The sequence below is a fragment of the Rhincodon typus genome, chromosome 4 (assembly GCF_021869965.1).
Source record: "Rhincodon typus isolate 14 chromosome 4, sRhiTyp1.1, whole genome shotgun sequence".
NCBI lineage: Eukaryota > Metazoa > Chordata > Chondrichthyes > Orectolobiformes > Rhincodontidae > Rhincodon > Rhincodon typus.
The window spans coordinates 18,958,084-18,984,735 of NC_063335.1; the positions used below are offsets into that span (position 1 = coordinate 18,958,084).

Genomic DNA, 26,652 nt, shown 5'->3' on the forward strand with positions numbered 1-26,652 from the left:
CAGCGGTGCACTTTGCTTTTCAGGCGGTGAAGAACGAGGTTTTAGATGATCAGTGAGGAAGCGAGGTGTTTTGTTGGAAGAGCGAGAGTTTAAATGGCAGTTACTCCCTCAGAAGCTGCAGCGACCGTATCCTAGCAACGGCGAGGGCAGGGAGCTGCTCATCAGATGAGCAGCCGCAAGGAGATAAACAGCAACAAAACATAATCGGGCACTTTTTCGGGTTGTGTGTGTGTGTTTTTTGGGAGGGTGTTTCCAGGACATCCAGAGGGGGTGGGGGGAGGGGGTGGTAAAAATGTGAAACTTACCCAGATGATAAACCGGTTCGGCGAAGATGGGGAGCGGCCTACAGGGTTTCTCCGGGCGCTGCCTCGCCTCCCCCGGCCCAACGGAAAAGCCGAGAGCGGCCGGGAGGACCGGACCTCATCCCTGACAAGATCTGATCGAGGGGACAGGTCTCCCGGACTGAGCCGAGCCCTCAGACTCTGGTAAGTGAAGCCCCCCGTCCGTCTCCTGCCGGCCTCCATTTTGAAGTGAGTGAGTTGAGCTGTCAGCAGCAGCCTCTGCTAAATGTTCTCTTTTGTTTTAAAATTAAAATAAGCCTCTTCCAAAGTTAATCAATTCACTATTTCTGGACGCGACATTTTTTAAAAGAATGCGATAGTGTTATTTCCCGAGACCTCGGTGAACACTAGATCTATTTTCATCACGTTTACCCTTTTTTAACTAAAAATGATAAAAGACTTGGTAGGTGCAATGCCATTTATTTCCATGTCTGAAAAGTGTCAAGTGGGCAATTGCAGTTTTTTTTTTGTTTTCTAGGAAACTTTGTAGTGGTAACATCAACAAACCTTTTTCCGATTGCCATCAATCCATATTAAAATTGTTGTTTTTGTATGCTTTAAAACAAAAAACAAGTCAACAAATGGGAAATGTGACATATACATCTGTTAAATCCCAGTAGGGCACACAGATAAAAACATAAACAAACCTTAACCTAAAACTTAACAAAGAAAGTTTTTTGGGAGGAAATAAATTCTATCAATTATCAGTTTGTATCCGATGTATGATTCTTGCAAAATTGCTTGACCAGTTGGAATAGAGCTGGATTTGATTTCTTGATACACTGATTTCTAACTTTGCTGGTATATCTTCATAAGGCTTAGCAATGTTTATTTTAAAATACTTATCCATAATTATTTTCTGTTTATTATCATCTTTACTCAGCATTCACTTGAAAATTGACATTCTCCATATTCAAATGTTCTGTAACTAGTAGAAGAAGCTAAAAAAATGTTCACCAATTCTTTCTTTGCAAAGTCACAGGCTTTCTTTTCATTCACAGAGAATGATATTGTCAGCGTGGTTTAATTATAAAGATATTGCATATATATTCTAATTAATCAACCATGATTTGGTATTAGCATTTGTTCTTCTTCCTCCATTATCTAAAGGCAAACATCTTTGGCTTTTGGAAAATAAAGCAATCTTTCCTGTAAATATGCAATTTCCTGCTGAGTACGCTGTGTGAAACACACCATTTCTAACTGCATAATCTTTGTATGTGTTTGTCTGAGGATCCATAAGTCTAATGTGTACATGTATGCATAATTTAGTTGTATGTATAAAATGCATTACTTGGAAACACATGGTGTTTTCCCCAGAAAGAGTGGTAATTAGTTGTGATTACGTGTTCTATTTAAAATTCTTGTAACCACTGCTTCTCAGCTTTAGGCAAACAAGGGATAAAGTTTATAAATTCATTGCAAATTTATTGCTATATGTTTATTGAAGGTACACAGATATGTACATCACAGAGCCAGATAGAAAGATTGTAAATTGAACATGAAGGAAGGGCAATTACTGAAGAAACGTTGCTGCATCTTAGTGATAAAAAGTGTTTTACGGTACTAATAATTTCCTGTGATTCAGTCTTAAAAAGGCTTTTACATGTAGATCTGTATATGTGCTTTTTAATTGATATAGCTGCTAAGGACCAGAGGCAAGAAAATAAAAGGATGTAAAAGTGACAAAATAGAAATAGCAAGTGATACTAACACCAGTGCATTTGTTGGTTGTGTATCGACTCGGATTACCCTTCCTTTCCTTACTTTTCCATCTTGCGTGTCATCCTTAGAGATTATCATCAAAGCAGCTGCAGCTCCCTCTAAATTTAAGTTTGCTCCATATTAACATAATTTTGACATAGACATAAGCCAGCCTGGAACTTACTTTCCATTAGATTTTCTGAAGTTTTTAAACATTGTTGACGTTTATTTTACAATTATTGTAGATGCTGCAATCCACAGACTGGGGAGGTTTAGGTAGCTGTAATATCAATGACATGAGTGAACAAAGGGAAATCCTGCAATTTCAACACTAGAACAATGCATGGTAATTGTTTTGCTAGTCTGCATCTCGTGTAAACCATTTTATTGTTAGCGAAAATGTAAGCAAACTATTCATAGAATTGCAAATGTAGAAACATTTTGAGTGTCATACATGTTCACAAATATCTAATTTAGGATTATAGAGACAAGTTGCATTTAATCAATCAGATTTTATTTTTAATATGTTTACTTTTAAGTGTGCCAAGTTATTGCTCTAAATTGGAGTAAACTATTTTTACTAAAATGGCAATTTATATATTGCATATGTACAATAACTTTATCCCTTTGTGATTTTTGTAAACCTTTGTCAACTGGAGGTAACAAATCAGAATTTATAGAGCATGAATTAACTCTCTGACATTCATTGTCACCTCGTATCTGTGATATCACATATTGACTATTTTCCTTCTTAAAAGCTCCTGCTATTTCAATTAATTTGTGGTATAAATAGAACATTAAAAAATTACTTATATGTGTATTGCAAAATAATAGACCAGGCATGAGCTACAACTGCATGGCTTTCATCTATGTGTTAACGTACGGTAAGCTTGGACCAATGTACAAACGTGCAATTCTGTCCGGCCTAAGATAAATCTGTCTGCTTCCATTCATGTACAGATCTGTGATTTAGTACAAAATCAATTAGACTAAAACTATTGCATCCATTCTGCTGGTTAATTGTGAATCCCAATATTCATTCCTCCCATATGTCAATAAATTAATAAAATTTTTGATATAAATTGAGTCTTTTGGTATGATCATTTTGTTGGCATGTAAACCTATCAAAGCCTTTAACATATAGGGCCTTCTGTATGGAATATATTTATAGATCAAGAATTAAGGAAAAATTACATGCTTATCATATTGATTTTTAAGGAATTGTTACCATGCCAACAGAATAGTCCAACTGGGAAATTCTGCTTCGTGCTCTAGAAGTTTAACAGTTAATGGACAGTTCTGTGATCTATGGTAAAGTAAAAAAGATTATCATGTACTGTCTCAATTGGAAGAGAGCACTCTCAACCTATGAGATAATGATTATTTTTTTCTTTCCTACTCCCCCTATGGCTTTTGTAATTGGATGAGGATATGGTTCTTTTCTTTAATTGTGCTTATATGAAAGGAAGGAGTTCATCCAGACTTTGCTACAATTCTTGTCCAGATTGAGTCAAAAATTCTACACAAGTATGAAATAATTTGGACAGTGAAAAAAGCAGAAATACTTCTTGAGGAAAAAAATATTAGTTAGTTCAGCCCGTGGAAGTATTATGTTGCAGATTAATGTACATAAGCCTTTGCCTGCAGGGCCCTTCAGTACACAGTTGAACAAAGATATTTGAATCCGTTTCCCAGTAATTTGAGATAAAAATGCTACTGATTAGTCAGAAGCCAACAGTGAGTTACTATTTCACCTGAACAATTTCAAAATAGAGCTTATGCCTCTTCAATTAAAGTGCTCATTATTTGGCTAATTTATTTATACTTTCACAATCGCAGTTTTAAATTTCACAAGTGCAGTGATCACACTTGAACCCATTTTTAATTCTGACAAATTTACAAAGGAGTAATATGAATTAAGTTAGTATTCAGTAAAGAGAGGAAGGCATTAGTGAGAAGTTGGGAAGCTGTGTCTCCGTGCTGTTCCTCATCTCTTCCATGCACTTTGATTTTCCAATTTATTTATTCTGTTATGTTATTTTTCTCAAAGTTGATATTAAGTTATTAATGATGCTTGATAACAAAATGGGTTGTACATAATTTATGGAAGTACAGTCACAATATTTAAAACATGATAAAATATATTCTTGGCTAGATTCTGCAACGTGCTTAAATAATTTTTTTAGAACTATCAAGGTGTTAAATGAGATTGTAATCTGAGATTGACATCTCTACAGCCACCGATCTGCTGAATCACATTTTCAGAATAAATTTTGATGCCCTTGTCCCCATTAAAATTATTCCTTTCTCACCTTGATCTTTCTCCTGGTATGGCCATCAACTGTTTCTCTTAAGTCTAAGAAATACAGATTTCAATGTCAATGCTAATTGAACCATTATTTGCTTGTTCTGAGTGGACCACATAAATTGCTAGCAGGTTTTGTTGTCCTTGACCAAAACTGTTCACTGCTTTAGCATCATATTGCAATGCCAAGATAACCCCTGCTTTCCCAGTACATGTTTCTTATTAATTTCTTTGGTCCTAACTCATTCCTACTCACCTCTAACAAAAGTGTGAGAAGCTCATAAAAATTGTCACGTTGGATTGGAAGCTAGAAAATGTATGCCACTATCAAGAAAGGAGGGAGAAGGAAAGCAGGGCACTACAGGCCAGTTAGCCTCACATAATTCGTTGTAGGAATATTGGAATCCATTATTAAGAAAATATGCCTAATGTTTAACAGATATTTAATAAGTTTGTGGATGTAACTGGTAGGATAGATAAAGGGAATAATTAGATGTAGTATATCTAGATTTTAACAGTATTCAAAAATGTGCCACACTAAAATAGTTGGTAAACAAGTCAAGGGGTCACAAAGCTGTGTGTAACAGCATCAATACAGGACTAGTTAAAAGGTAGGCAGCAGAGAGTATGAATAAACTGTTCCTTTTCATTTTGGTAAGTTATTACCAGTGAGGTACAACAAGGATCAATGGTGGGCCCTTAACTATTTCTGGTCCATGTTAGAAGGACTGTGCTGTGCTGTAGCGAATGAACCAGTTGTTTTGTTCGCAACCAGAAGGTCAAGCCGGGAACTCTTTGGCGTTCACTTATTGGTTACACAAGGTCGCCAACTTTGGCGAATCTGGATTTGATCTGTTGTGAAATATGCAAGTACCTGGTGCCATTGGATTAAACAGAAAAACTGCCAAGCAACAGCTTTTGGATAGCGAAGTTGCAGATTGTCACAGAACTGAGAGAAGGTGTTTGCACTCAAATCTTCAGAAAACCTGCAAAAGACAGATCTTGCTATTGCACTTGCACTCGTTTTGTCTCTTCCTTCCTCTGTGTGAGTGGAACAAAACAGCACACAATGACTCTGAAGATAAGGACTTCTAACTCAAATAAAGACCTAGGTTCAACTGACTGTCAACTGCAGATCTTCTACGCAGTTGACAATGACATGATATCATCACTAAAAACCAAAAGATCTGTGAGAACGTCACCTCATTCCAGCCTGTGGCTTGGAATCTTAATTCACAAGTCTGTTCCTTCTGCTTATGTTTCCATCCATGATATTTCTGCAGAACTGTTTGGCTTGTCTGTCCTATTTGTGAATTAATGTGTTCATGTTAAGATTTAAAAGGATATAGTTTAAGCTAACATAGTAGTAATCTATTTTTTCACTTTTTAAAGGATGTTTGTTATCTCTAAATAAATTTTTGTTTTCTTGCTCATTGATGGAATCTGGTATGTTTCTTTTTCTCTTGTAGTGTTTGAAGGCAGGCAAAGTAACCATCTTAGTGATTAAGGTGGTCATGTATACACTTGTTATGGTTCGTGGAATAGCCGGGATTGACTATCAGTGTACCCTTCCTGTCAGGGTCATAACGAAACTGTGGGACTTGATTAAAGGATGTTTAAATGTTGTCAGCATGAGATTGGACGTGGAGCAAGAGTGAATGATGAACGATAAGAGGGCAGATACCAGGTTTCTCATCTTGTAAAATAAGATGGAATTGGAAGTAGCTAAACTTATCCAGCAGATGGATGAGGTGTCTCTGAAGTTTTAGCAAAGATTTGTAGCTCGGGTTGTGGGTGAGGTTGTTGACTTGCTCGCTGAGCTGGCTTGTTTTCGTTCAGACGTTTCGGCACCATGCGAGGTAACATCATCAGTGAGGCCTCCGATGAAGCAATGCTGTTCTACTCTGCTTGGAATTTATACTGTCCAGTCCATTCTGGTGAATAATGTGATTTCCAGCTTTGTTCTGTATGGGTTTGTATATGGGCTCCAATTCTATATGTTTGTTAATTGCCTTGTGTGTTGAGAATCTGCATGTCTGTGTTTAGCTTGGGCTACTATAGTTACATTGTCCCAGTTAAACTGATGGCCTTCATTGTCCGAGTGTACTGGTATTAAGGAAAGTTTGTTGTGTCGTTTTGCTGCTAGCTGACATTCGTGTATTCTGATTGCTAGTTTCCTTCCTGTCTGTCCGATGTAATGTTTGTGGCAGTCGTTGCTTGGTATTTTGTAAACTACGTTGGTTCTGCATGTTGTGGGAATGGGGTCATTAATTCTTGTGAGTGTTTGTCGTAGAGTATACAAACCCATACCGAACAAAACCGGAAATGACACTACTTACCATAATTGACTGGACAGTATAAATTCCAAGCGGAGTAGAACAACATCGCTTCATCACTGATGATGTTACCTAGCATGGTGACGAAAAGTCTGAACAAAAGCAAACCACCTCAGCGAGCAAGTCAACAACCTTATGAGGTGTCTCTGATTTATAAGACCAAGGTAAGGCCATAAAATCAGATAAGAGGTTAAAGATGGAATTTCTTTTAAAAGCTAAGATGGCAGAGATTATTAACATATAGATGCAGCATTTGGGACTGCTGGAAATACAAGAGGCACTAATTACTAAATGCATAGCATTTTTGTTCACGAAAATTTTATTGCGACTAAAATGACTTGAACATGCAAAAGTACAAAAGCAGCTTGAAATGGAAAGGGAAATAAACTTAAAAGCATTTAACTTGAGGAAAGAGACAATTTAAGAGGCTGCGACTGGAGATTCAGCGTAGAGAAAAGAAACAAGAGAGGAAATTAAGAAAAGAATACCAACCTAGGAGAATAGAAATGTAAAGAGATCTCCAATGTGGAAGAAGGCTCCTTTTAGGAAAGCCCAGTCATAATATGAAGACCAATAGTAAAATGTTTAAAGTTGTACAGGCCCTACCAAAACTTGAAGAAATAGTTGTGGAATATTTCTTTGTTGTGGTTTGAAAATATAACAAAGTGAATGAAATAGCTGAAGGAAAACAGCTAGGAAGGAGTCATACAGAGCAGGTTGCGCTCATAAAATTTATGCATCACTGTTAGAAGAGGTTTCAATAGATTATGACACTATAACAGGTTATTTTGGGCTCAGGAAATTTCCATTCCTGAGCATATAGAAGAAGTTTTGAAACTTAAGGAAGCAGTATGGGCAAACCTACATTGCTTTACCTATTCAAATTCAAAGTAATTTTGACTGGTAGATAGAGTCATAGAGCTGTACAGCATGGACACAGACCCTGTGGTCCAACTCGTCTGTGCCAACTAGATGTGCCTGATTAAATCTAGTCCCATTTGCCAGCATTTGGCCCACACATCCAGATGCCTTTTAAATGTTGTAATTGTACCAGCCTCCACCACTTCCTCTGGCAGCTCATTTCATACACGCACCACCCTCTGTGTGAAAAAGTTGCCCCTTAGGTCTTTTCTAAATCTTTCCCCTCTCACCTTAAACCTATGCCCTCTAGTTTTGGACCTCCTCACCCTGGGGAAAAAACCTTGTCTATTTACCCTATCCATGCCTCTTATGATTTTCTACACCTCTATAAGGTCACCCCTCAGCCTCTGACGCTCCAGGGAAAATAGCCCCAGTCTGTTCAGCCTCTCCCTACAGCTCAAACCCTCCAAACCTGGCAACATCGTTGTAAAGAGATAGTAGGAACTGCCGATGCTGGAGAATCTGATATAACAAGGTGTAGAGCTGGATGAACACAGCAGGCCAAGCAGTATCAGAGGAATAGGAAAGCTGACGGTTTGGGTCTGGACCCTTCTTCAGTAATTCTGAAGAAGGGTCCAGACCCGAAACAACAGCTTTCCTGCTCCTCTGATGCTGCTTGGCTTGCTGTGTTCATCTAGCTCTACACCTTGTTATCTCTAACATTCTTGTAAATCTTTTCGGAACTCTTTCAAGTTTCACAACATCCTTCCTGTAGCAGGGAGACCAGAACTGAACGCAGTTTTCCAAAAGTAGCCTGATCATGTCCTGTATAGCTGCAACATGACCTCCCAACTCCTATACTCAATACGCTGGCCAGTAAAGGCAAGCATACCAAGCGCCTTCTTCACTATCCTATCTACCTGCAACTCCACTTTCAAGAAGCTATGAACCTGCACTCCTAGGTATCTTTGTTCAGAAACTCACTTCATGAATCCACAAAGGTCAGAAAACTGGAGAATGAAAGAACGGCAAGTGGTGAGAAACTATTAACTGTTGGTGTCCTTGTAGATGAAAAACAGCAAGTTAACATTCAGAAAGGTACACAAAGCAGACAGGAAGAAAAATGTTGATTGGCCTTTAATTACAAGGGCATTGGCATACAAAAGTAAGCAAATCTTTCCTCAATTGTATAGAACGTTTGGTCAGACCATACCTGGAATACTGTAAATATTTATAGTCTTCATTCCTAGAAAAAGCATATTTTATAAACTTGGGTAAAGGTGAATTCCATGACTTTAAGCCAAAAAAAAAAGTAATTTTTCATTTCTCAAGTGAAAGTCAACTCCAGTTTTTCACGGATCAAACCAAATTTGTGATAATTACTTAATGGGTTGCCACGGTTCCTTAATATAAAGGCACATGTAAGAACCTTAAGATTTTCCATCCACTAATTGAAACTCTTCCAATTAATTGGCAAGATGAATGTATACCACATGATCTATCACAATACCTTTTGACTAACAATCTGTTCTCATTCTTCTCAGTCTGTCTGCAGCCTTTTAAGTGGTTGACCACACCAAATTTGTCACTGTATTGAAGTTTCAAGAAAAAGAATAAAGCGTAAAGCAGACCACACTCCTCACAAATTTCCCACGTTCCATCAATGTCAATTCTTCTTCTCCCTATCCAGCCTGTCATTCCCTCGATGCCGACCGATCTACCTTTGCCAACTTCCTTTATAACGTTATGCCAACATACGTCCCCACACTCATCTCTCTCTTCCCTTACATTACTATACCAACTGATCCAATATCAACCATGGGCAGAATTCAGGACCCATTCAAAGTTGAAATAAAATAATATGAATTATGCATTGCAAACTTTGCTACTTTGAAAAAAGTCACTCTATTTCATAATGACCCATTTACATGCCTTCAATTATAAAATTTCTCACAGCAATAAGCATTTCATTCATGTGTAATACCTTACAGCAACAAACATTGGAATTCATAATCCCATTTCAATTTCTGTAAGTACTTGGAGCTGTCAATCAGTGAAATTGCAGACACCCTACAATGATAATTGACTGTGGTGAAATCAATCATGCAATACTAATCCAATAATGGAACCCTCTGTCCTTTTGAGAACAGATAGAGTCAAGTAGAAAACAGTGATCTTTTTTGAACAGGACAGACATTTTAAAAAAAATTGAACGGCAGGGCATTTAAATACATTGACATTTGACATCTCTTTTTGCAAGTTCCTCTTGATATTTTTGACAGCTCGTTTTGTTAGATCTGATGAGCTTGACAGTTAATGAGTTTATTTACTTCTTACACAATTACATGCCAACTTTTAACTTTCAAAAAGGAACCTGACCTCTCCATAAGTATTCCAAGACCATTCCAATGCATACCTTGCCTTCTCAAAAGGGTACATGAGCTGTTCAAAGTTCAGACCTGCTCCTACCAAGTCTAATCTGTGCACCTCCTCATGTTTTAAACATCCAGATTACCAAGATAACATCAGAACAGAGGCAGCTGCTGTTTTATATGGGAAACTGCCTCCACAAAATGGGCACCAAAACAGGTGCTGTGCTTGGGGCCAGGACTTTGGGAACAGGATTTTCAAGCACAACCACCATTTTGCTATGACGGAAAAGCTTCCTGTTGTTATAAAATCCTGGCCAAATTTCTGGAATTTTGTGGTTTACCCTAAAGCATGCAAGAAAACAATTTGTCAGATAGTATTACATTTTTTTTTTCTTATTTATATAAATGAACTAGAAACTAGTGAGATAGAAAGTGGATTTGATTTTAATTCTCCAAAGTTCCCTAGAATCGGGAAAGGTTCCATTAGAGGGGAAAGTAGTGAATGTAATTTTTTTTGTTCAAAAAGGGAGAGACAGAGAGAAGAAAACACATGCCAGAGAGCTTAACATCTATCATCTGGATAATATTCGGCAATATTAAAGACATTATAGAAGGTTACTTAGAGAGCTTCAAGGTAATCAGGCAGAGTCAACATGGTTTTGTGAAAGAGAAATCACGTATAACCATTTTTTGGACTACTTTAAGGAATTAACATGCTATGAATAAAGGGAACCAGTGGAAGTACTGTGCTTGGAGTTTTACGAGGCATTTAATAAGTTGGCACATCAAAGATTATTGTGAAAATAAAATGAAAGCTCATAGCATGGTGTTAAGATGTTGGCATGGATGGAAGATTGGCTGGCAAACAAGAAACTGTGCAGTCATAAATGGGCCACTTTCTGCATGGTAACATTAATTGAGTGGTATGCTACAAGTATCAATGCTGCATTTTATATAAATTACTTAGATGTAGGAAGCACAGGTGTGATTGCTAAATTTGCTGATGAGATAAGGATAGGAAGGCAAATAAGCTGAAGAAGGAAGCTACAAAGGAATATAGATATTTAAATAAGAAGGCAAAGACGTGGCAAAAGATAGATAATATGGGAAAATGTAAGATTGTTCATAAAGGCCTAAAGAATCTGCAAAGTTAACTAAATTGACAAGAAGGTGGCACATGGAGTATAATGTGCTGAAATACAAGGCAATTTGCAGATAGGAAGAATAGAGCATTTTCGTTTTATTTAAATGGTGCAACATTACCAGTTGATGATCTTCGGACAGAGTTTTGTCCTTGTACAAAACAAAAAGAGGTGGAGAAATTTATTCTCTTGTACCACTTATTTTGGTTTACAGATTGCGTAGAGTTCTGAAGGGTCGGCAACGTTGCAAATCACTGCCTACGCACTATGATTTTCAATTACATGGATGAGGACTGTCTTGCAGGGAGCCCACACCTTCACCATCAATTAAAGTAAGTCTTTATTGCACTACTTGAGGTAAACAAAAACTAGTTTATACGCGATGTTTTGATGAAGTTTTTACCCTAGAACAGCAAGCAAGGAAAGTAAGTGATAAATTGGCCTTTCTTGTAAGTGGGCTGAAGTAAGGAAGTTTTGCTGCAGTCGTATAGGATCTCGCTGAGACCAGATCTGAAGCACTGTATCTAGGAGAGATATTTAGGAGAGTTTCAATAAAATTACCTATAGTTTTACAAGTTAGTTTATTTTTCAGAAGTTGAAACATAATATCCTGAGAGGCCCTGATAGATTAATGTTTGAAGGCTAGCTGCAATGTAAAACAAATAGCATAGTTTCAAGGTAGAGAGACAGCCATCTCAGACAGAAATACAAATTTTTTTCACACAGTTATGAAGCTTTGGAATTCACTACCCCAAAGGACTATCAATGGTCAGTCAATTAATGTTTTCAAGGTTGAGCTTTTAAGAGATTTGAAGAGTATGATGATTGGGCAGTAAAGTAGTGTTGAAGTACAGGATCAGGTAAGATTGCAGGAAGTGATAGAGCAGGCTTGAAAGCCTATTATTGCTGCTATTTCTTGCCTGGCTTCTTGAAGGTTGAATACAAGCAGTGGAGATCTGAATGAGTTGGAATTACTTTGGAGCCTGGTAAGGAAATTATTTGAAAAATTCAATTTTGTAGCAACAATAGCATGAATAGGAGTTTTGGGGATGGCTAACCTTGAGACAAGAGATTTTATGATAATAGAAGTTGACGGTCTTGATCGTAGACTAAATATGAAATTTGAATCTTAGTTCAGCATTCAACAGAACATCCAGGTTGCTTTTATACTAGGAAAGGGCAGGGGAAATCAGGAACTAAATGCTTCTATGTAGTCCCATGATGAAATCATTGATAGAGGCTTTGAAAGGTTGTCATAACCACTATATAACCTGATTGTCATTGTTTCTTTACCTCACAATGTAAAAATTTATTGAAATTCAAAATATGTAAAGGTAAAGTCACCATCATGACCACATCAGATTATGGAGCTGCTGTCCTATTAGAGAGTGAGAGATGACTGACTGGTGATGGTTTAGCCTGTGGGTGACTACGTCTCAGATGAGGGGAGAGGTTGAGAAGGCGAGTTCTTCATGGTAACCTCAGCTGGTGTGGGAATTGAACCCATAATGTTGGTGTCACTCTGTATCAGAAACCAGCCATCTAGCGGCTGAGCCAACTGACCAGCAAGAAACCTCCTGCTGATTGCCGTCTATTGTTCTCCCCCACCCACTGTCTGACCCTTGGCTCATGAATCAGTAATCATACATTCCTACATTTTGGACAGCACCTGGAGGAAAGGCTGATAATAACAGGGACACTGAATGTACTCTGGTGTGAGTCTCCAATGTGCATCACCGAAAGTGGCTTGATACTACCATCTGAGCTGGCCGAGCCCCGGAGAACATAACTGCCGTACTCAACTGCACCAGGTAGTGAGGGAATCAATATGATGGAAAACTCTACCTAATCTTCATCAATCTACATGTTAACAGATGTGTCTGTCCAGGACCATATTGATAAGAGTGACTAGTGCAAAGTCCTTGTGGAGATGAAGTTCAGTCTTCACATTATGAGTGCCCTCTGTTGCGACGTTGCCACCATGCAAAATGGGACATGCTTTGAACAAATCTAGACCCTCTAAACTGGGCCTCCGTGAGACACTGTGGATCATCAGTGGTGACAGAACCACAATTTAATCACAAGCTATAATCTTATGGCCTGGCATTTTCCCTATTTTCTTTTCACCATCAAACAAAAAGATAAACTCTGTTTCGTGAATGTACGAGGACATGTCAATAGCAGCGCCAACCATGTGTAAAAATGAGATGCAGAGTGGAACTACTTGCATGCCAAATAGCAGATGCAGCATGCAATAGACAGGGCTATGCAGTCCCACAACTGGGTTAAGCTCTGCAGTCCTACAACATCCAATCCTGAATGGTTGTGGAACGGGAAGTGGGACTCCGCGAATATCTGGTCCTTGATAGGGAAGCCAAACATATCAGTGCAAAGGACAAGGCTGAAGCATCAGCCAGAAGTGCCTAGTGGATCACAGCCTTCTCTGGAGGTCCGCAGCATCAAGGATGTCAGCCTTCAACCAGTGCAATTCTATGCACATGATCATAAAAAACATCTGAGGTCACTGGATTTTGCAGTGGCCTTGAAAACATGGAAAAAATATTGAAGATTTGTGCCCTGAAATAGCCATGCCTCAAACCAAACTGCTCCAGGACAGCCACAGCATTGGCATCTATCTGGCAATGTGAAAAAGTTCCTGAGTATGTGCACAAAAACAAAACAAATCCAACATAGCCAGTTTGCATCCTATCAGCCTACTCTTAATCATCTGCAACATGATGGAAGGGGTCTCAGACGCTGCTACCAAGTGGCATGTTCAAAGTAATAACTTGTTCATTGGCACTCAATTTGTGTCCTGCCAGAGTCACTCAGTTTCTCAATTTATTTCAGCATTTGATAAAACATGAACAAAAGAGCTGAACTCCAAAGATGAGATTTCTGAAGAAGGATCTAGGCCCGAAAGGTGAGCCTTCCTGCTCCTCTGATGCTGGTTGGCCTGCTGTGTTCATCCAGCTCTACACCTTGTTATCTCTTTTACCAGAATGTTGCTGGGATTGGAGGTTTGAGTTATAAAAGTAGGCTGGATAGGCTCAGACCTTTTTCACTGGAGCATAGGAGGTTGAGGAGTGACCATATAGAGGTTTATAAAATCACAAGGCGCACAGATAAGATGAATAGCAAGGGTCTTTTCCCTAAGGTTGGGAAGTTCAAAAATAGGGAGCGGGGATGGGAACTGGAGCTACAGATCAGAGGATGGGGTAGCCAGTGTACAGACAGACAGAGCAATCAGAGAATCTATGAGGAAGGATAAGCAGTTGATAGGGCAAAGTGGCAGTCAATGCGACAGGTTGAGATGTGTCTACTTCAATGCAAGAAGTGTCAGGAATAAGGGTGACGAACTTAGAGCATGGATCAGTACTTGGAACTATGATGTTGTGGCCATTATGGAGACTTGGATAACACAGGGGCAGGAATGGTTGTTGGATGTTCCAGGGTATAGATGTTTCAAAAGAAATAGGGAGGGAGGTAAAAGAGGTGGGGGAGTGGCATTGCTAATCAGGGATGGTATCAAAGCTGCAGAAAGGGAGGTTGTGGAGGAGGGTTTCTCCACTGAGTCAGTATGGGTGGAAGTCAGAAACAGGAAAGGAGCAGTCACTTTATTGGGAGTTTTCTATAGACCCCCCAATAACAACAGAGACACTGAGGGACAGATTGGGAGACAGATTTTGGAAAGAAGTAATAGGGTTGTTGTCATGGGCGACTTCAACTTCCCTAATATAAACTGGAACGTCCCAAGTGCAAATAGTTTGGATGGAGCAGATTTTGTCAGGTGTGTCAAGGAAGAATTCATGACTCAATATGTAGATAGGCCGACTAGAGGGGAGGCCATATTGGATTTAGTGCTTGGCAACGAACCAGGTCAGGTGTCAGATCTCTCGGTGGGAGTGCATTTCGGTGGTACTGATCACAACTCCCTGACCTTTACTGTAGTCATGGAGACCGATAGGAGCAGACGGTACGGGAAAGTATTTAATTGGGGGAGGGGGAATTACAATGCTATTAGGCAAGAACTATGGAGCACCAAGTGCGATCACATGTTCTCAGGAAATGCACAACAGAAATGTGGAGGTTGATAGGGAGCGGTTGCTACAGGTACTGGATAGATTTGTACCACTGAGGCAAGGAAAGGATGGTAAGGTGAAGGATACTTGGATGACAAGACATGTTGAACACCTAGTCAAGAAGAGAAGGAGGCTTATTTAAAGTTGAGGAAGCAAGGATCGGACAGGGCTCCAGAGGTCTACAAGGTAGCCAGGAAGGAACTGAAGAATGGACTTAGGAGGGGGTATGAGAAAACCTTGGCGGGTAGGATCAAGGAAAACCCCAAGGCTTTCTATACTTACATGAGGAACAAGAGGGTTGCCAGAATGAGGGTAGGGCCAATTAGGGATAGTGGAGAGAACTTGTATGCAGAGTCAGAGGATGTAGGGGAGGTCCTTAATGAATACTTTGCTTCAGTATTCACCAGTGAGAGGGACCTTGATATTTCTGAGGACAACATGAAACAGGCAAATATGCTCGAACAGATTGATGTTAGGAAGGAGGATGTGCTCGAAATTTTGAAAAACATGAGGATAGATATGTCTCCTGGGCCAGATGATATATATCCAAGGTTACTACAAGAAGCGAGAGAAGAGATTGCCAAAGGGGCAGCAATGATCCTTGCGTCCTCACTGTACACCAGAATAGTACCAGAAGATTGGAAGGTGGCAAATGTCATTCCCTTGTTTAAGAAAGGGTATAGGGATAATCCTGGAAATTACAGACCAGTCAATCTTACTTCTTTGGTGGGCAAATTATTAGAGAGGATTCTGAGAGATGGTATTTATGATTATTTGGAAAAGCACAGTTTGATTAGAAATAGTCAGCATGGCTTTGTGAGGGGCAGGTCATGCCTCACAAGCCTTACTGAATTCTTTGAGGATGTGACAGAACACACCGATGAAGGTAGAGCAGTGGATGTGGTGTATATGGAGTTTAGCAGGGCATTCGATAAGGTTCCACATGGTAGGCTTATTCAGAAAGTAAGGAGGCATGGGATTCAGGAAAATTTGGCTATCTGGATACAAAACTGGCTGTCCAATAGAAGACAGAGGGCGGTAGTGGATTGAAAGTATTTAGCCTGGAGCTCGGTGACCAGTGGTGTTCCGCAGGGATCTGTTTTGGGACCTCTGCTCTTTGCTCTTTGTGATCTTTATAAATGACTTGGATGAGGAACTGGAAGGGTGGGTTATTAAGTTTGCCAATGACATGAAGGTTGGTGGAGTTGTGGACAGCGTCAAGGGCTTTTGTAGGTTGCAAAGGGACATTTACAGGATGCAGAGTTGGGCAAAGAAGTGGCAGATGGAATTCAACCCAGAAAAGTGTGAAGTGATTCATTTTGGAAAGTTGAATTTGAATGCAGAATACAGGGTTAATGGCAGGATTCTCGGCAGTGTGGAGGAACGGAGGGATCTTGGCGTCCACATCCATAGATCCCTCAAAGTCGCTACCCAAGTCGGTAGGATTGTAAAGAATGTGTATGATGTGTTGGTTTTCATTGGCAGGGGAATTGAGTTTAAGAGCCATGAGGTTATGCTGCAGCTCTATAAAATTCTGGTTAGACCACACTTGGAATATTGTGTTCAGTTCTGGTCACCTCATTACAGGAAAGCTTTAGAGAGGGTGCAGAGGAGAATTTACCAGGATATTGCCTGAACTGGAGGGCAGGTCTTATGAGGAAAGATTGAGGGAGCTAGGGCTTTTTTCATTGGAGCGAAGAAGGATGAGAGGTGACTTGATAGAGGTTTACAAGATGATGAAAGGCATAGATAGAGTGCGTAGTCAGAGACTTTTTCCCAGGGCGGAAATGACTATTACGAGGGGGCATAATTTTAAGGTGATTGGAGGAAGGTATAGTGGAGATGTCAGAGATAGGTTCTTCACACAGAGAGTGGTGGCCGTGTGGAATGCACTGCCAGCGGTGGTAGTGGAGTCAGATACTCTAGAGCTAGTCTAGATACTTAAGCGACTCTTGGATAGGCACATGGAGGATTGTAAAATGTAGGGTATGTAGGGTAGATTGATCTTCGTAGGATAATAGGTCGGCACAACATCGCGAGCCGAAGGGCCTATACTGTGCTGTACTGTAGAATGTTCTATATTTGTAAGGTGAGAGGAAAAAGTTTTAAAAAGAACATGTGGGGCAATTTTTTTACATAGTGGTTCGTGTGTGGAATGGACTGCAAGAGGAAGTGGTGGATGCAGATACAGTTACAATTACAACATTTTAAAAGATATTTGGATAAGTGGATGGGAATAGCAACGATTAGGAGGGATATGGTTAAACACAGGCAGTAAGGCTAGTTTAGTTTGGGAACATGGTCAGCGTGGACTACTTGGACCAAAGGGTTTGTTTCCGTGCTAATTGACTCTATGGCTGTATAAGTCAGGAGTGTGATTGAATACTCTGTACTTTGTTGGATGAGTACAGTCCAAGAAGCAAGAAGCTTGACACCATCCAGGACAAAGCATCCCATCCATCGCCTTCAACATTCACGCCTACCACCACTGACACACAAGAGGTAGAAGTTTGTTTAACCTTCAAGATGCACTGCAGTAACTCATCGAGTGTCTTCTGCCAGCACCTTCTAAACATGTGACCTCTACCGCTTATGATGGCCTGTGTAACGGATGCAAGGGAATACCATCATGTGTAAGTTTCCCTCTAAGTCAGTTACTTCCTGATTTGGAACTGTATCATAATTCGTTCAGTGTCATTGGGTGGAAACCCTGGAACTCTATTCCTATTCATTGAAGGTGTCTTAGCATAACGAGGATTGCAACAGTTTAAGAAGATGGTCAGAGTTATACGGAGAGGCTGGATAGGCTGGGATTGTTTTCCCTGAATTGTAAGAGGCTGAGGGGGGACCTTTATAGACGTTTATAAAATCATTAGAGCCATAGATAAGGTGAATAGCAAAGGTCTTTTCCCTAGGATAGAGGAATTCAAAACTAGAGGACATAGGTTTAGGGTGAGAGGGGAAAGATTAAAAGGGACCTGAAGGACAACTTTTTTTTTTACACACAGGGTGGTGTGTAAATGGAATGAACTGCCAGAAGAAATGGTAGAGGCAGGTACAGTTTACAACATTTAAAAGATATTTGGACAGATGCATGAGTAGACATGGTTTAGAACGATATAGGCCAAATGCACGTAAATGAGACTAGTTCAGTTTGGGAAACCTGGTCAGCATGGACAAGTTATACCAAAGGGTCTGTTTCCCTGCTATATGACTCTATGATGCTAAGAGAGCTCCTCCCTCCAGTCAATACCCAGCCCCACCTTTTCCAAGACAGTTAAGGATGGGCAATAAATGCCTCCAGCATGCATCACCCATGTCCCTTGAATGAATAGAAAAAAGCTTTTTTTTGTTGATTACAAATTATTTGCTCATAGTTGTGCTCATTATTATCCATAACTTTTTTTATATCCTTTTATAGAATCATAGAATCCCTACAGTGCAGAAAGAGGTCATCAGTCCACTAAGTCTGCACCAAATCTCTAAAGAGCATCCCACACAGATCCTAATCCCCTACCCTGTCCCTATAACCCCACATTTACCTTGGCTAATCTACGCACATCCCTATACACAACGGAAATGTAACATGGCCAGTGCACCTAACATGCACACCTTTGGACTGGAAGGAAACCGAGCACCCAGCAGAAACCCATGCAGACTCCACGAACACGCAAACTCCACATACATAGTCACCTAAGGCTGGAATCGAACCCAAATCCCTAGCGCTGTGAAGAAAGCATTGCTAACCACTGAGCCACCATGCTGCCCTAAAATCTCAGTTGGAAGTCAGCAATGTTGGCCAGTATGGTGATTGAACCTAAGACATTGGCATTATTAACTCCACATTCTAACCATCTGAGCTAACCAACCACCAGATAATTTATATATTAAGTAAATAAAAAATGTATATCTGATGAGCAGAAAAACAAAAATAGGGAATAAAATTATGTAAAAATATACAAAAAATTAATAGCTAACATTCAGATGAAATAAATTTCATTAAAACTTACAAATGCCTCAAGTCAGGGCCAAATTAAGTCTAAATAAAAACTGAAAGAACTGTGGATGCTGTAAATCAGGAACAAAAACAGAGATTGGTGGAAAACCTCAGCAGGTCTGGCAGCACCTGTGAAGAAAAAATCAGAGTTAATGTTTCAGGTCCGGTGACCCTTCATCAAAACTGATGGTAGCTGGGAAAGTGTTGGTTTATATGTAGAAAATAGGGGGGGGGGGGAAGGGGGTAGGGAGTAAACAATATGAGAGAGCCCGAAGAGAGAAGAGAGCAGTTGAATAGACAAAGGAGTTGATAACGATCTGGCTAGAAGGGTGAATAGCTGTTAATGGGGGCTGTTAGTGACTAACAATAGGTAGTGTGTAATGACCAGCTATATGATAACAAGGCCTGTGTGCGGGGTAGGGGGCTAGGACATGGGAGAGTTTAGGCCCTAAAATTATTGAACTCTATATGAGTTGAGCTTCACTGAAACACTGCAGCAAGCCGCAGACACAGATGTTGGACACGGAACAGGATGGTGTGTTAAAGTGGCAGGCAACAGGTAGCTCAGAGATAACAAGGTGTAGAGCTGGATGAACACAGCAGGCCAAGCAGCATCATAGGAGCTCAGGGTCTTTTTTGTGAGCAGAACATAGATGTTCTACGAAGCAATCACCCAGTCTCCACTTTGTTTCCCCAATGTAAAGGACACCAGATTGTGAGCAACGAATGCAGTAGACTAGATTCTAAGAAGTGCAAGTGAAGTGTTGCTTCAACTGGGAGGTATGTTTGTGCCCTTGGATGAAGTCGAGCCACTTATCTGGAGTTTGATAATCAATTTAGGGAAGTTATGAATGTATGCTAAGTACTATTTTGCAATGTGAGAATTTCCAAAATTTGTTGTTTTAATGTGAATTCAGTTTGTTTCTTTTTTAGCTTCATTTTCTTTCACTGTCAGTATTCCCATAGTTCCTACTCCCTGCTTATATTTCTGTCAAAAGTAGAAGTTTTCTTTACTTTGCATTGAGACTTTCACTTAGTTTTGACAAGTACTCATGGAATAATAACTGTCTACAGCACAGAAAAGGGCTGTTTGGCCCTTCAAACAACCACCTAACTATCCTAATCCCATTTTTCAGCACTTAGCCCATAGCCAATATGCCTTGACATTGCAAGTGTGCACCTAAATACTTCTTAAATGTTATGACGGCTTCTGCCTCTACCACCCTTAAAGGCAGTGATTTCCAGTACTGTATATTCTTGTGTAAAAGTCAATATTTTGAGGCCAGTTTTTTTTGTGGCAATAAGTAGAGGTAGAATTTTAGTTTAGTGGTAGACTTCTAGTTTAGAGGTATTAAAATCCATGCCAGAATTTGGAAACTGCTGAACTGATGCTGACACTGACAATGGTTGCTGACCGTGGTTCTGAATTCAGAATGCAATGGCTGTCACAAGGTATCAGCCATTGCTACTCCTGTCATTTAAATGAGAAAAGAGCATGTGTGAAAAAGACTCATTATATGGTTCCATCAAACCTACACCAAAAACTATTACAAGGTACGTGAAAAATTGAGGATATTTTGGCCAAAAGCCAGAGGTTAACTTATAAATGCAATATATGGGAAACAATGGATTTTGTGCCCAAAAGCTGGGGTCAGCTATAGCATTAGATTGACTGACTGTTATTTGAGTACATGTGGTCAATTTGATGAGTGATCAACTGTTAACTGGTCATTTTGTATTCTCTGAAATCTTGATCTCTCTATCGTTTGCTGGGTTTTCCTGGGTCCATTGAGATTCCAGGGAAGGGACCTTTTAACTTGACAGGTGAGACAAAGATCCAGAAGTCTCATATCCATTTCTGATATCTCATTTGCACCAGTAGGGGAAGAACTGTTCTGAAGATGGGTGACTGGTCTCAGTGTTAACTGTTTTCTCTCCACAGATACTGCCAGACCTGCTGAGTTTCTCCAACAATTTCTGTTTTTGTTTTAGATTTCCAACATCTGCAGTGCTTTATATAAATATGTCCTATTCACTTAAAAAAACCGGGAACTCTAATAGATATTTAGAATTTTATTTTCTTTCAACATGGCTTCAGGAGTATGTCTACAGTGGATACTGGGTGAGTTGACATGGTGAGAGGGTGGTGGGTGGGGGCAGAGTTGGCATAGCTGTTATATAGGGTCTTGTTGATCATGAGATGGCACTAAGTTGACATTAGGGCTATAACAGGACATGGAGGCAGGTGGTGCATGTTGGTTTGCATGGAGGATACAAACAATTTTTTAGGGTGTTTGAGGGGCCATGAGTTGGTATGGAGCATCTGAGAGGACATTCGGGTTGGGACTATGGGCATAGAGCGTGGGTGAGAAGATATGAGTAGTAAGAGCTAGGTCTCCTAAGTATAAGGAAACTACTTTCAAATAGCACAGCTTGGCACTTGGCAGCCCTAGTGGCTGCCACTACTCCATGTCAATGATGTGCAGGCTTGAATCCTGCACCCACCTCAGCATAGATAATTTCAATTAGATATTTCCTGCCAAGGCAGGTGCGCAGAACTAGAAAATTTCCTGACTCACTACCGGCCTCAGGAGAAAATGATTGTCCCAATATGTCCCACAACCACTGCTTTTCCATCAATCTTCACACCAGTTTTGTCTAATCTACCATCAATATGACCTGTTGCCCTGTCACTTCATTTATGCAATCAATTTCCACTTGAGCTTATTAACTGTTTGGATCTTGCATAGATTCTTTTCAATTGCTGCAACTTTCAGTATACCACAGATGCCCTGCATTGTAATCTGCACACCACCAATGATGCCTTCTAAATCTTATGAGCAGACTGCTTTTTGAGAAGGTGTTTAGATATATTACTTTCAGTGGTTATTTTGTTTTGTTTAGAGTCTGTTTATATTTTTACATATTACTGTTCATATATTGTCTTCTTCAAAGTGCTGTTGTTTATTAATTTTTTGATCACTTATTTTCTAAATCTTTGTTTTATTTTAAAGTGTCTTATTGTGAAGCGTGATTATTTGAAACAACGCTTGAATCCTTCTTTCTTTCCCTTGAAACTGGCACAAATTATTTACTTCAGAGATTGAAATTTATCTAGAATATTAATCTAAAAGGTGAATATATTGGCACTATGGCCCAAAATGGGGATAAGATCGTTCACTTTCAGATGATGCTCTAAATTCAGGAAGCTGAGGTATAGAAGCAGTGTGGTCAGAGATGAGGAATGCTAGAGACAAGAGGTCACTTGTGGGAGTTATGTTCAAGCTTCTTAACAGTAACTGTATGATAGGACATGGTGTCAAGGAAGAAATAATCGACGCTAGTCAAAAGGATACAGCAATTATCATGGGAGCTTTTAACCTACATATATGCTGGGAAAATCAGATGGTGAGCGGGGAGCAGGGAGAAGTAATCCAGGTGAAGAATTCTTTGAATGATTTCAAGACAGCTTAGACCAGTATGTTATAACACCAACCAGTGAGGAGGCTAAACTAGACCTGGTTTTTATCAACAAGATAGGACTAATTCCTGACCTCATAGTGAAAGCACCCTGAGTAGTAGTGACCATAATATGAATGAATTTTAAACCCAGTTTAAGGGAGAGAAGTGTGAGTTGAGGACCACAATATTTGAATTCAAACAAGGGCAATTATGAGGATATGAAAGCAAAAGTGAACTGACAATTTAAGGTAAGGGGTAGGTCAGCAGATCTGCAATGGCAAATATTTAAGGGGAAAGTGCAGAATAGATGCGTTCCAATTTAGAAAAATTCTAAGGGATGCCATTCGTAGTTAGCTAAAAAGGTAGTGAAAGATAGTGTCAAACTCCAAAGCCATGCAATTATGTGAAGATAGGTGGCAAGTCAGCAGGTTGCACAAAATATACAAAGTAAACAAAAATTACTAAAAGTTTGGTAAGGAAGGGAAAATATAGTGTGCAAGAAAAAATTAGCTGAAAATATACAAAATGTTTCTTCAGCTATTTTAAACAAAAAGACTTTTAAAAAGTAAGTGTTGATCCTGTAGTAAATGAGTCTGGTGAATTAATAATGGAGGATAAAAAGATGCCAGATGAACAGAACAGATACCTTGCGCTGTTCTTCACAAGAGAGAATACAAGTAACATCCTGGAATTGCTATAAACCAGGAATTGACAGGGAGGAAGGAACTCAAGAAATTTCCAATTATCAATGAAGTAGGACTGAGTAAAATATTGAAACCACGAGTTGACAATCCCTGGATCTTGATGGTTTTCATCCTAGAGTTTTAAAAGTAGAGTTTTAACAGTTTAATGATGACCATGAATCCACTATTGATTCTGGAAGAAAATTCAACTGGTTCACTAATTCTCTTTCGGGAAGAAAACTGCTATCTTTACCTGGTCTGGATACATGTGACTCCAGACCCACAGCAATGTGGGTGACTCTTAACTGCCCTCTGGGCAATTAGAGATGGCAACAAATGCTGGCCTAGCCACTGATGCCCTCATCCCATGAATGATTAAAAAAAAAACCCTGTATAACCTGGCTCCATCCCCGCCTCTTCGACCTGTTTGTTTCCTCTCCACCTATCCTCTCCTCTATCCCTCTTCTATCCGCCTCCCACTCTCTCCCTATTTATTTCAAAACCCCCTTCCCCTCCCCCTTTTCTGATGAAGGGTCTAGCCCCAAAACGTCAGCCTTTCTGCTCCTATGATGCTGCTTGGCCTGCTGTGTTCATCCAGCCCTGCACCTTGTTGTCTCGCATTCTCCAGCATCTGCAGTTCCTACTATCCCTATTCCTACTCTTGCATGCAATTCCTCTCACAACAAACCATTCTATTACCTTTTCTATTATTTGTTCTACCTGCATACCATCCTTCTGCAATCCATGCATTAGGACACCCAGATCTCCCTGCATCTCTGAGCTCTGCAACCTCTCATTATGCCTTTTTATTCTTTATGCCAAAATAGACAATTTAACATTTTCCCACATTACTTCCATCTGCAAGATCTTTGTAAGATCTATATCATTTGTAAGCTTCTTACATCCTCTTCACAGCTTACTTTCCTACCTATTTTTGTGTCATCAACAAATTTATTTACCATACCTTCGATCCCTTCATCCAAATAATTTATATAAATTGCAGAGTTGAGGTCTCAGCACTGATCCCTGTGGCACACCACACATGACATTCTGCCAGCCTGAAAAAGACCCATTTATTTCCACTCTCTGCTTCCTGTTAACTTAGAGTCATAGAGTCATGGAGTTATATAACACCGAAACAGACCCTGTAGTCCAACTAGTCTATACTGACCATAATCCCAAACTAGACTAGTTCCATCTGCTTGCACTTGGCCCATATCCCTCCAAACATTTCTTATTCATGTACTTATGCAAATGTCTTTTAAACATTGGTCTGTGTGTGGAATGAACAGTTATATTCTCTATGTAAAAAAGTTGTTCTTCATGTCTTTTTTAAATGTTTCTTCTCTCACCTTAAAGATAAGCCCCCTAAGTCTTGAAATACCCCAACCTTAGGGAAAAGACACCTGTCATTCACCTTATCTATACCACTCATGATTTTATAAACCTCTAGAAGGTCACCCCTTAACATCCTATGCTTCAGTGAAAAAAGTCATATCCACGCTAATATGTTACACATGCTATCATGGGCTTTTATTTTCCACAATGATTTCTGATGTGACGTCTTACCAAACGCCTTCTGGAAATATAAATACAATACATCCGTTGGTTCCCCTTTATCTATAGCAGAAGATACTTCTTCAAAGAACTCCAATAAACTGATTGAGCATGATTATCTTGTTAGCTCTGGCTGATTATCTTGAATTTATCAAAGTACCCTGCAATAATGTCTTTTATGATGGTCTCTAACACTTTCCCTATGACAGATGTTAAGCTAATTGTCCTGTAGTTTCCGGCTTTCTGCCTGCCTCCCTTTTTGAATAACGAGTTATATTAGCTATTTTCCAATCTAAAGGAACATTTCCTGAATCTGATGAGTTTTAGAAAATTAAAACCAATGCATTAATTATCTCAAAACTAAAACAAAGAGCAGTGGACGTTGCAAATCTTCAACACAGAAAGCAATTGCTGGATAACTGCAGCAGGTCTAGCAGCATCCGTGGACAGAAAGCAGAGTTAATGTTTCAAGTCCAGTAACCCTTCTTCAAAACAAGCATCATCAATTATCTCACTATCTACTTTTAAAACTCTAGGATGAAAACCATCAAGATCCAGGGATTGTCAACTCGTGGTTTCAATATTTTACTCAGTCCTACTTCATTGATAATTGGAAATTTCTTGAGTTCCTTCCTCCCTGTCAATTCCTGGTTTATAGCAATTCCAGGATGTTACTTGTATTCTCTCTTGTGAAGAACAGCGCAAGGTATCTGTTCTGTTCATCTGGCATCTTTTTATCCTCCATTATTAATTCACCAGACTCATTTACTACAGGATCAACACTTACTTTTTAAAAGTCTTTTTGTTTAAAATAGCTGAAGAAACATTTTGTATATTTTCAGCTAATTTTTTCTTGCACACGTTTTTATTGAATTCAAATTCCATCATCTACCATGAGAGGATTCGAACACGGATACCCAGAACATTACTTGGGTCTCTGGATTTACAGCCCACTGATAATACTGCTAGGCCATCGCCTCCCCTTAGCAGGGCATTGGTAAGATCACATCTGAAATACTATAGATAGTACTGTTCACCGTACTTGCAGAAGGATGTTAATGTGTTGGAAGCAGTTCAGAGAAGATTTCCTAGACTAACACCTGAAATTAGCAGATTGCCTTATGAGGAAAGGCTAGACAGGATAGACCTGTATCCTCCGGAGTTTAGAAGAGTCAGAGGTGACTTAATTAAAGCGTGTAAGTTCCTGAGGGTACTTGACTGGGTGGATGTGGAAAGGATGCTTTCTCTGACACAACAAGGTGCAAGGCTGGATGAACACAGCAGGCCAAGCAGCATCATAGGAGCAGAGAGGCTGACGTTTCGGGCCTAGACCCTTCATGGGAGGATCTGCAGCTAAGGGTCATAGTTTAAAAATAAGGAGTCAAGACGCAGAGGATGTAGAATCTTTAAATGTTTTTAGGACAGAGGCAGATAGGTCCTTGATTTGCCAAGAGGATAAAAGATTTTTGGGGGTATGTAGGAATATGGAATTGAGATTAAGGTCAAATCAGCCATGATGTGATTGAATAGTGGAGCAGGCTCAAGGGGCTAAATTGTTGTCCTGTTGCTTCTTTGTGTGTTCATTAATTGTGCCTTAAACCAAATTAATCCTTAATTTGACACTACAGAGGTGATACGTGCTGGAAAAACAAACATTAACTATCAGAGATGAAATAATGAATAAATTTGCACCAAAACTGCATAATCACTAACATAATGTGAAGTATACTTTTTGATTTGAATATTATTGTCACATGTACTTAGATGCAGTGAAAAGTATTGTTGTGCATGCTAACCAGACAAATCATAC

The 26,652-nt window shown here is 39.6% G+C and overlaps 1 protein-coding gene across 5 annotated transcripts in view; it reads left to right on the forward strand.

The window, feature by feature from the left end:
* Positions 1 to 374: 374 nt before the first annotated feature.
* tmem200ca (transmembrane protein 200C, genome duplicate a) overlaps positions 375 to 26,652 on the forward strand; it is a 45,587-nt gene continuing 19,309 nt past the window's right edge. For all 5 annotated transcript variants that reach the window (XR_007261936.1, XM_048595907.1, XM_048595906.1 and 2 more), the window contains exons 1-2: positions 375 to 485; positions 11,276 to 11,393. The gene's annotated coding sequence lies outside the window, so the exon portion shown is untranslated. The remainder of the gene's footprint in view (positions 486 to 11,275; positions 11,394 to 26,652) is intronic.